The sequence below is a fragment of the Acanthisitta chloris genome, unplaced genomic scaffold (genome assembly GCF_000695815.1).
Source record: "Acanthisitta chloris isolate BGI_N310 unplaced genomic scaffold, ASM69581v1 scaffold7532, whole genome shotgun sequence".
Classification (NCBI taxonomy): Eukaryota; Metazoa; Chordata; class Aves; order Passeriformes; family Acanthisittidae; genus Acanthisitta; species Acanthisitta chloris.
The window spans coordinates 96755-107793 of record NW_008661209.1 but is presented as its reverse complement, the minus strand read 5'-3'; the positions used below and the strand labels follow the sequence as shown (position 1 = coordinate 107793).

The 11039-nt window shown below is 41.3% G+C and overlaps 1 protein-coding gene across 2 annotated transcripts in view; it reads left to right on the top strand.

The window, feature by feature from the left end:
- FAM49B (family with sequence similarity 49, member B) overlaps positions 1–11039 on the top strand; it is a 44178-nt gene that overhangs the window by 9368 nt on the left and 23771 nt on the right. Inside the window, exon 2 of one of the 2 annotated variants that reach the window (XM_009070149.1) lies at positions 4054–4090. The exons of the other annotated variant lie outside the window; for it this stretch is intronic. The gene's annotated coding sequence lies outside the window, so the exon portion shown is untranslated. The remainder of the gene's footprint in view (positions 1–4053; positions 4091–11039) is intronic. 2 annotated transcript variants of the gene reach the window in all.

The following is an 11039-nucleotide window of genomic DNA, read 5'->3' as shown; positions in this document are numbered from 1 at the left end:
GGAAAGACTTAATATTAACACATGAAGTTTGAAGATACAATTTAGCTTCAGAAGGTAAAAGAAAATGAGTGTAGAAGAAAGATTTGAGCTGAAGCTTTACAGCCAGAAATCAAAAAAGTGTTTTTATAGCAGGCAGCCAGTACTTCTGATTTTTATAAACAACTGAGGTCACTTTGCAGTGGTGATAGACTGCCTTTGCATATCTTAATCTAATACATGATTGCCATACAGATGTAAAAGAATCTTTTTTTAGTATCACCAATGTTAACGCTGGAGTTTTCATCTATTTAGCATTGAACCATGGGTTCATCTGCAGATGCCCTGAAACATCCTGTGAAACATGATCTTAGCTATGGTTAATTTTTATAGCTGAGCCATCTGTTATTTTTACTAAGGTAAAAATCAAGTTTTATTACTAAACATTTCTGAGCTTTCTCTTTTTATTGCCCACAAGATGTGGGATGTATTTGACTTGTGGTTCTGTTTTGGACTGGCCTTGGCTTTCACGTTGTAATGTGCTTCTAAGGGTAACAAGGTTTTTGGCGTGGTTTCCTCAAACTTGATTTCAAGTCTATAACTGAGGAGAGCAGGAGCATCTAAAAATTGCCTGAGCAGGTTGTCTTTGAGCTAGGTCCTGTGCTGTTCAGCAGTATCCAAGGGCAGTTAAGATTCATGGACTGAGAACATCTGTGCCATAATCCACTGCTGGCTCCTACAGATTTCACGCTGGTGATGCTTACTGAGGGGAATCCTAGTGTAAGCTTGAACTTCAAACAAGCAATTTAAACATTTGCTCTGTGAAAGCAGCAGTGGATTGTGTTTTGAAGATGACTTTAGCCCGAGTGCCTAACACCTCATATGTAGTACATGAATCTCATGCAAGCTTTTGTTAGTAAGGGGCATAAACTTTATGAAGTAATTAATTCTGAAGTTCCCTGATGACCTGAGATACCAATCGAGTATACAGAAAGTAATTTAGATTCTTACTGCAAAGTTGTTGTCAATTATTTATTACTGCTCATTTCTTAGTAGGCAGAAGAACCTGAGTGTTGGAAAGTCTGAAAAAATCACCATTCTTGTAGCAAAGCTTGACTGAGTCCCTGACAAATCTAGTGTAGAGAACTTAATTAGTTCAGTCAGGGTTGGGCAGAAGACATTGGTTTCATACTGGAAGTTAAGGGTTAGCTGTTCTCATCTGAAACCTGTTTTCATGTACTGCTGAGTTAAGCAGCATCTGTTCAATATGAGGTGGATGCCCAAAACACAGGGGTTTATTCAGTGGTTAGCCCATTTTTGTTGGGTTTATTTTCCAAGTTTCATTATCCACAGTGGTGCCAAGTTTACTTAGTGCATCTACTTGTGTCAGCTACAGGCTTTTCCTCTGACAAACTGAGTGATGCCTGGGTTTGTTCTGAAAATGAATAGCTGCATTTTAGATGATTCACAGTCCCTCTCTGATGGCTGTAGATGTTTTTCCATTTTTGTTCTCCTGCTGTTGTGACAATTCTTTGAATTTCTGTTGTCATTGGCCTGAGATGTTGGCATATGCTTTGGCCTGTTGCTGCTGTGGTGAAGTTAGGCTGCAAATGAAAGGAAAGGGGTGTGTGTGTAAATGAGATCCCTAGGATGGGATACATTAATGTTTTTGCTGTTTGACTCCATAAAATATTGCAAAAAAAACCCCAAAACCTTTTAACAAAACCTAAATAAAATCTGTGATTTATTAACCCATTGATCAAAGTTAATTTTCCTGCCCAGAGCTGCTTTTCTCTGTAATATAACATTAAATACTTGACCTCCTCAGAGTCACAAGCAGTTGAAAAATGCTGGGTCTGTATTATTCAATTTTCACTACCTATTAATTTATATAGTATGAATGTCTCATCTTGTGCTTATTGGTGGTATTTTTGTATTAATCTGCAGACTTCAGAATCAGTCAGAAGGAAGCTCAAAGGTTTTTCAGATCCTCACTTCTAACTGGGAGAACCCAAGTAGTGCACTCTGACCCTGACAATAGGTAGTTGTTCATTTAGATATTCTTGTGCTGAATTAAGGTACATCCTAAGTGCAAAAATTAATTCTGTAAAGAATCCATCACAGCATTAATTTCACATCTGGCCATTTTTAGTGCATCTCTGCTGATATTCCCCACTGACTGCTGGAGATCTGCAAGTCAAATTCTTATCCATTGAGACAGCACTTTACTGTATTGCTTCATGCTAACCTCTGAATTTAAAATACCATGTGATGTGAAGTCACACTGTGCAAAAAAATCAAATATCTATCAGCTTGCCAGTATAAACCAAGCTGATAGCATCAGCTGTGCTCAGCCTGATCTGTTTTGCATGAAGGAATGCTCATCCCTACTAAAAGAGAGGAATCCAGTTAATGGGTTTTTGTGGTAACAACTCTGCCTGCTATTGACCATAGCCCAACTGACCTATAATTCTCAGCTTTCTTGATTACTTCCTTCTTGCCTAGTGGCTCTGCTAGGCCTCTTCTCACCTCGTGCCTTCATTATCACAAGAGTCCTGCAAGACATTGTTAATAATTAACTTTGACTCATTCACTGAAGCCTTCAGGACAAGCCTCCTGAGCACACTGTTCTTGCAGGAGATAAGTGTGTGATGTCTCTCTGTGCAGTATTGTGTCCAGAAAGATGGGAAGAGCTGAGCAATGCTCGGGTTTTTTGCTAACAATCAGTTGGAAGTATGAGTATTTGTGTTTAGCAATGATCTAGAACTGTTAGGGCATATTTTTAAACAAGTCCCTAGCCTTGCTGCTATAGTGGGATTTTTTTCTTGCACTTTGATATTTAGTTCTCTAGTCTGGTCATTCTAATGAATTTAGACTTCTCGTTTTTGTTTATAGCTTGGTGAATTAAGTTGGACTTTCACTCAAAATAATCTTAAGCAGAGCTCTTGCCTTTAGTGTTCTGAAACACCTTGTGTTGTCTGTTTTTTCTTTCACTGTTTTTCAGGAAATCAGCTTTTCTACAGTAGTGTTGAGTCTAAATATGCCTAATGAGAGTGGGTGAGTTTAAGGGAAGTTGCAGCAGCTCTTAACCATCGTTTTGCCCTGTGAAGCAGTTGTACTGAAGATCTGTTACTTACTTCTTAGGGAGTAAGGAGACATTGAAGTCAATGGGCAAAGCAGGTGCTACTCAAGCTTAAAGAAACCCTGATCAAGGGGAAAACCTCTTTGAGAGAGATGCATGCACTGGAAGGAACGGAGAATTACAATTCTACAGTTGTAATAGTGTCTGGCAGTCATGTTTCTGCTTTTGTTCAGTTCTCTGGGCTGTGAAGAGTCATTCTCACTGTGGTCTCCACTCAGCTTCTTGCCTGTGATGCTGTAGACCTTCCGAGCCTTCCCTAGCTAATGTTACATTATTATTTCCCATAGAGCTGTATGAGATACTATAATATTCCATATCTCCTCCTTTAAACTGTACTATTAGCATAATTATTTCACCAGCCTTAAGACAGTGGCTAGTGATGTGTATAGCACACTGAGGCTGTCCAAGAACATTAGTTGTCTTTGTTTAGCAAATGGTTTTCAGTGGTGATTTGAAAGTGCCTTCACTGGAGGTTAGCATGCAAGACTTGAATTTCTTCAAGTGCACATTTGTGTGGTTGAATTAGAATTTTGTGTGATTTTCCTGTTAAAGCAGAGCGAAATGCAAGTGGAACAATTTGCCTCTGGTATTTTATTGCAGCTCTGACTCTCTAGTAATTAAATTTATTATGGAATCTCTGTGCTTATGGATTATCTAACATGGCAGCCTTTTTCCCTGTGTTGCCAAATAATGTTGCTCCCTATTTATTTATATGCCTAGAGACAAAACACAGTTCTGCATTCTATTTTTTAACATATTTTTCAAAAGTCACAGTGGCATATAGATCCAGAACTATGTTTATGAAGCAGATCCACAGAAATAGTACAGCGGTTGGAACTGATGTGTGTTTGCTTTTCCAAGGTCACACAGCATTACATTTAAGACTTTTGGTGCAAAAGAATAAATTTTCATAATGTCTTTTTCTTTTAAAACAGACTGGAGGCCAAGAACAGAGTGCAGCACTGGCTGTAGGTAAGATTTGAAACTTAACCTGCTTGAAATCTCTCCTGACAAATAAGCAAAAATCTGTTAAAGGGCAGAAAATTGGACTATTTGAACATTAGCAATTTGCTCTTCAAGAACTCGTTTTCCCTCATTTTTTTTCTACAGCTTTTGAAATATGTGGTGTTCCCTAGGAAGTCCTGATCTCTAACCAAATCTATGCCTCTCTGTGATTAAAGGTGCTAAACCAGGTGCAAGTGTTTGGTTTGTGTTTGCACAGCACCTTACCACACAGCCAGATAATGATTTTGAAAACTCTTCACCATGTCAATATGATGTCCCACTGTTTCAATAAAGGCGTATTAAGTGTGCTCAGAGTATCATAGCTTGGCCACATTTGAGAACTTACCCTGGAAGATTGTGTGACTTCTTGGAAGATTTGAATGAAGAGATAATGGGTTTTCTTTCTCAATTTCTTTAGTAAGGGTATAGTGTAACTTTATTTCTGAACCATATATCTAATGCCAGAAACCAGTACTCTGAACCAGCTTATAACACTGAAGAGGTAGCTCGTGCTCACGTGAGGGTTTTAGCTCTTAGTTTTATAACCTGCTGCTTGTCATGTAAGCTACTGCACAGAGTGTCGGTGTTATACTTCATGTTTATTGTGCTCTGCCAGCATAGCTATCATGTCCTGCGTGGGGTAGGATTTATTTTTCTTCTGGTTTTGATTAATCATCAAAAAGCCTTTGAATTCTGGAGAAGTGATTAAATCGATTTGTGTGGTGGGATGACCTAGGCTAGGTGCCAGGTGCCCACCACAGCTGCTTTGTCACTCCCCTCCTGAACTGGATGGGGAAGAGAGAATACCACAGGAGGCTCATGAGTAGAGATAAGGACAGAGATCACTCATGTGTTACGGTCTTGGGCAAAACAAACTTGACTTAAGGAAATTAGTTGAATTTATTACCAAGCAAAATCAGAGCAGGGTAATGAGAAGTAAAGCAAATCCTAAAAAGGCACCTTCCTCCCACCCTACCTCCTTACTAGGCTTAACTTTATTCCCAAGTCTCTACCTTTTTCCCCCATCCTCAGTGGTGCAGGGGGATGGAGAATGGAGGTTTTGGTCAGTTCATCGCACGTTTCTTCTGTGGCTGCTTCCTCCTCAGGGAGAGGCATCCTTCCCCTACCCCACTGCAGGGTCCCTCCTGTGGTAGACAGTGATCACAAACTTCTGCAACATGAGTCCTTCCCAAGGGCTACAGTTCTTCATGAACTGCTTCAGTGTTGGCCCCTTCCACAAGGTTTCATCCTTCAGGAACAGGCTGTTCCAGCAGGAGTCTCCCACAGCATCGCAAGTCCTGCCAGAAAACTCGCTCCAGCCTGGGCTCCTCCCTCCACAGGACCACAGATCCCACCAGGAGCCTCCTCCAGTATGGACTTCCCACAGGGTCACAGGCTCCTTTGGACATCTACCTGCTCATAATGCTGGGTCCTCCACAGGCTGCAGGTGGACATCTGCTCCACTGTGGACCTCCATGGACTGCAGGGCACAGCCTGCCTTGCCATGGTCTGTACCACAGACTGCAAGGGAATCCCTGCTCCAGGGTGTGGAGCACCTCTTCCACCTCCAGTATGGACTTCCCACAGGGTCACAGGCTCCTTTGGACATCTACCTGCTCATAATGCTGGGTCCTCCACAGGCTGCAGGTGGACATCTGCTCCACTGTGGACCTCCATGGACTGCAGGGCACAGCCTGCCTTGCCATGGTCTGTACCACAGACTGCAAGGGAATCCCTGCTCCAGGGTGTGGAGCACCTCTTCCACCTCCTCCTCCTCCACTGACCTTGGTGTCTGCACCATTGGTATCACTTCATCCTTCAGGAACAGGCTGTTCCAGCAGGAGTCTCCCACAGCATCGCAAGTCCTGCCAGAAAACTCGCTCCAGCCTGGGCTCCTCCCTCCACAGGACCACAGATCCCACCAGGAGCCTCCTCCAGTATGGACTTCCCACAGGGTCACAGGCTCCTTTGGACATCTACCTGCTCATAATGCTGGGTCCTCCACAGGCTGCAGGTGGACATCTGCTCCACTGTGGACCTCCATGGACTGCAGGGCACAGCCTGCCTTGCCATGGTCTGTACCACAGACTGCAAGGGAATCCCTGCTCCAGGGTGTGGAGCACCTCTTCCACCTCCTCCTCCTCCACTGACCTTGGTGTCTGCACCATATTCTTGGTATCACTCACATATTCTCACTCCTGTCTTCCTTGGCTGCAATTACTTCCGTATCATAACAGGGTTTTTTCCCTTCTTAAATACATTATCCCAGAGGCAGTACCACCATCACTGATGGGCTCAGCCTTGGCCAGCAGTGGGTCTGCCTTGGAGCCTTCTGGCAGTGGCTATGTTGGATATGGGGGAAGCTTCTGGCAGCTTCTCAAGAGAAGTCCCCCCTGTAGTACTCTTCCCCTCCCCAACCTTGCCACATAAACCTAATGCAGTTTGTCATCAGTTTTGTTGACAAGGCTAGAAAATATTTCCAAGTGCTGATCAGAATTAAGCGTATAAATGTGTTGTCCTTATTTTAGTGCATAATTTATGCTTTAAAATATTTGTTCTATAGAATTGCTGGTTTTGATGAGATACCACATTTTTGTCTTCTCAGAGAATGTATAATAACGCTGGGTCAGACCCACAGTCCTTCCTGCTTTACTGTCTTGCCTCTTTGGGTTATGGAGTAAGTCTAGGAACTGGACAAGTATACAGCAGTGTTTTCTAAACCTAACTAACCGAAAAACATCCAGTCACAAAGAGCATTGATCTTGCAGGAAATTTCTTGTGAAATTTCGAATAAATAAACAGCTGTGTAGAGACCAGTTTTTATCCTTCTGCCCTGCAATAATGTCTGTTTGTTACTGTTTCTGGAAACAGATGGGACAGGAAGGAGCATCATCCTGCTAGTCATCTTCTGTTGTACCATCATCATCTTGATGTGCTTCATTAGCCTTCTGTGTTCTGCAAACGTACTTTGGTGCCTCAGAAAGAGGAAAATCCACAAAATGATCAGAAGGCTGAAATATGGAAACCTGCCCTTCCAATTCTGTCATTTGGAAGGCTGTAGGAGTTCCCTCCTTTGGTATTTCAGAGCTGATGTGTCACTGAACTGAATTCGCAGATGGACAGTCAGTGTCAGGTTCATACACACAAGGTTTGTGGTTTAGCACTGTGACATTAAAAAAAAATGCCTAGAGATGGAAAATGTCAATGAATATTAATATCCATCATCTTGATGATTAGATAATTTGTCATAATACTGTTAGTGTAGGATTACAGGACAAGGTACTGGAGCGACGTGACCATTTCAGAGCCAAACTAAAAGAAAATATTTTGAGTGTTGCAAAGCGGTGCAGATGCTTGTACTCCTTGTCCTGGTGCATTAGATGGCAGCACTACGAAGGCTGTTGGAGCCTCAGTGCAGTTTCATCGAGCTCCAGGACTCTGACATTGTGACTATCCCTGTGACAGTGGGATAGATGGGAATTCTTTCCAAAAGAAAACAATTTCCAAATCAAACTAAGCTTGAAGAGGAGTGCTGTTTCACATGTGAAATACCAGCTGAAGAGCAGCACATCAATTGGACTAGACACTATAGTGAAGTTAGGAATTGGAAATACACCTTTTTTTGTTTATCAGTTGGATAAAAACTTTCAGATATGGGTGTGGGATATTTTTTGCATGGGGTTTGTTGGGTTTGTTTCATCACACTGAGGTGAAAAGCTGGCAGGAGAAGGACTTACTATACAAATTATTGTTGGGTTTGGGGTTATTTTTGGAGATGAGAGCTTGAGGGCTGTAAAATTACAGGCTGACATCCTTGAAATAGGAAACTTTCTTAGTAATTTGGTAGTATAGCACAGTTTGAGTAGGCATGCCATCTTTGGCCAAGTAAGCAGATTTTCTCTAAAAGAAGAAAAACCCCATCTCTTATTAAGTGCTCTTTTGTATCTTTATCTACCTGATAAGAAAGCTTTAGTTTACTTTGAAAAAAGAGTTTAATGTCAGCCACTGTTCCCATGATAATGTGACAGTACAAAGTGCAGTGTTTGGGCTGGAAGGGCATCGCTGGTTCTGAGCTGTTCGGGGTGGAAGGGCATCGCTGGTTCTGAGCTGTTCGGGGTGGAAGGACATCGCTGGTTCTGAGCTGTTTGGGCTGGAAGGACATCGCTGGTTCTGAGCTGTTTGGCTCTAAGACACACTGGAGACTTTGGTTCCAGCGTCCCTGTCTCTGGAAGATCCAGCGGTAGGACAGCGACGTCTGTTGGACGAATTACAGCACTGCATGAGGCTTTGCAGATGTCAAACTTTGAAGAATGCCAAGTGTAAATTGCATTCTAAGGGAAACGTCCCTGAACTGAAAAAGGTGGTTTTCCCTGATGGTTGTAATGTGATGGAATTAAAAATAGCATTAAACAGAATTAAGTTAAAGCACGTTGAGCTCGTGTCCTTTTGAAAGAGGAAAGCATAGTTAGTTTTTTAGCCCCGATTCACTCCTGGAAGAATTGCACAGTTATTTGTTGAAGGGTAAATCAGAGCAGATTTTTGGAGCATAGTCTCTCCCCTATTCAATACAATTTCTGTTTTAAAAATAAGCGTAATTCTTCCAGACAAATTGGGTTCATTCCAGACTCATGTGGGCATGCTTAGTTATTTTATTTTAGCCCCCATCAAATACGTTATTCAGTGTCAGCTGTGCCTCTAAAATGCTCCCAAATTAACAAGGCTCTAAGACTGCTTTTTCTAAAGCAACTGTGGATTCTTCAGTGCCTTTCCATTGGTTTTCTCTAAGAGGAAAAATGGTCTGAATAAACACTGACCTGACCGTACTTTACAATTCTGGTTTTGAGGAATGTGAGTCTATTCACTAGTCTGTTTTCCCTGGCAGGCCTCCATTTTCCTGATATGACAAGTTTTGAATTCAGTTTTGTTCAGAAAAGAGACTTTATTGATGATGTGTGATCTCAAAAAAAAAAAAAAGTAACTTCAGTTTCAACTACAACAGTTTATTATATCCAAGTCAGTTTAGCTAAAAGAACTGACATCAGGGACAGCTTTAAGCAGCTTTTCAGTAGCCCAAATACTTACTTTCCTGTACAAAAACATTTACTGTCTGGCTGTATAATTTATTTTTCTATTTGGATAAGATATTAATGATTGAAGGACCAAGAATTCAGTGATGTATTTTTGGTTGGTTTTTCTTTTTTTGGCTTTGATATCTTTTCTTCTTACTGGGGTTGATTTGCAGTTCCTGGTTTGTGGTCGCTGGGTGTCAGCAGTGCAGAGCTGTGAGCAGGTCTGGGCATGGGTTTGGACTGGGAACTGTGTCCCAAGAGTGTCCATAAAATCTGCTGAAATCTTAACGCTTGCTTGAACAACTTGTCCAGCAGTGAATGAAATCGCGTGTTTTATGCACAACTGGTGACTGTTCGGGCACTTTGTTTGTGTGTTTGATTCAACTGCTACATGGCATGATCTGAACTGTTACCTTTAATATTAATAATGTTGCTAGAGCTGTGATGAGTCCTGACAAGGAAACTAGCTTATCCAAAATATAACTTGTTTTAAGCTAATAGTACCAAGCTACTCCTTCCTAAATCTTAAAGTGGTAATTTTCATGTGTTGTTCTCTTTTCCAGACTATGAGTGATAACTACTATTTTTTTTTAATATTGATTGTGACTTTTTTGGACGGTGTGTTATATTAATTTGGGATTTTGTATAATGACAGATGTTTACTAGTTTAAACACCACTAATATCAGTAGTAGGAATTAGAATGTGTCAGTAGGCATCTGTGCTTCTCTAACACTACTTAGAAGAGAAGTAAATGTGCATTAGACTAGAAAAAATGTTTGTATCTAGGGAAAATATTACATCCCTTTGAAAAGGGTGATTCCTGCAATGCATTTTACAAGCCTGTTTCCATCTCTGCAGCAGTCTCTAGCTCTTAAGATTGAGGGCAGATCCATTCTCACTGGTTGTGGAGCTTAGCTGCTTCATTGGGAGAGAAAGTGACACTGGATCCCATAGGCTGCTGCTCTGTGATGCTGTGTGTTGCTAAGGGCTGCCTTGGATTCAGCTGATGTGTGCAGCCACTCATTCACTGCCTCTTTTTTTTCCCCCTTTTTTTTTTTTTAACTCCATGTTCATGGCTAGATACTGTAGGCAGAAAATGTTCAGTAAGCCTTGAAACAATTTTCAGGCTGGTAGAATTGTCCTTCTAGAAAATCAGTATAGGGGGACATTCAGCAAGGGTTTTTTATGTAGCAACACTGCAGTATTCCATTATAATGTTAAACTTCTAATGCTATGAATGTTTTTTAACGTCACGATTTTCCACAATATCTCTGAATTGGAGGTTTTTGCCACACGTACGTGACCGACTGAAAATTTAAAACTCAGTTCCCAGGGAGAAAATGTTTGCTCTTTCACCAGATGTGCTTTCCATATAGTGTTGTGCCTTCTTCCAGTCTCCAGAGCCATGGATATGAGGTTTTCACTGAGCACAATTTTCATACTCTGGGTATTCCTGATTAGCCTTAGGCTTCATTAAAAGTATTACTGGGAATAGCGTATGCTTTTCCAAAAGGTGAGCTGCTGTTCTGTTGCAGCAGACTTTCTTCAATGGTCACAAACACATTTTTTTAACCTATTTATTTAAGTGGGTGTTTTAAAACTAACTTGAAAGCATACTGTTCTTCCAACAGAATGGAAAATGTCACTTATGTACACCTTTGTAGTATTTTATTTGGAATGAGAGTAAGTTCACCAGCTGCTCACCAAGTGCAGGCAAAATCACTGTTAATGTACAGTTTTTCTTTCAGGTGTGAGAGGGGAAATGTCTTCAGTGCTCAGCCAAATTTAGTTGCATCATACATTTCTATTATATTTCCCCTGGGCTTAGCCTGGAGGGGGTGGGGGG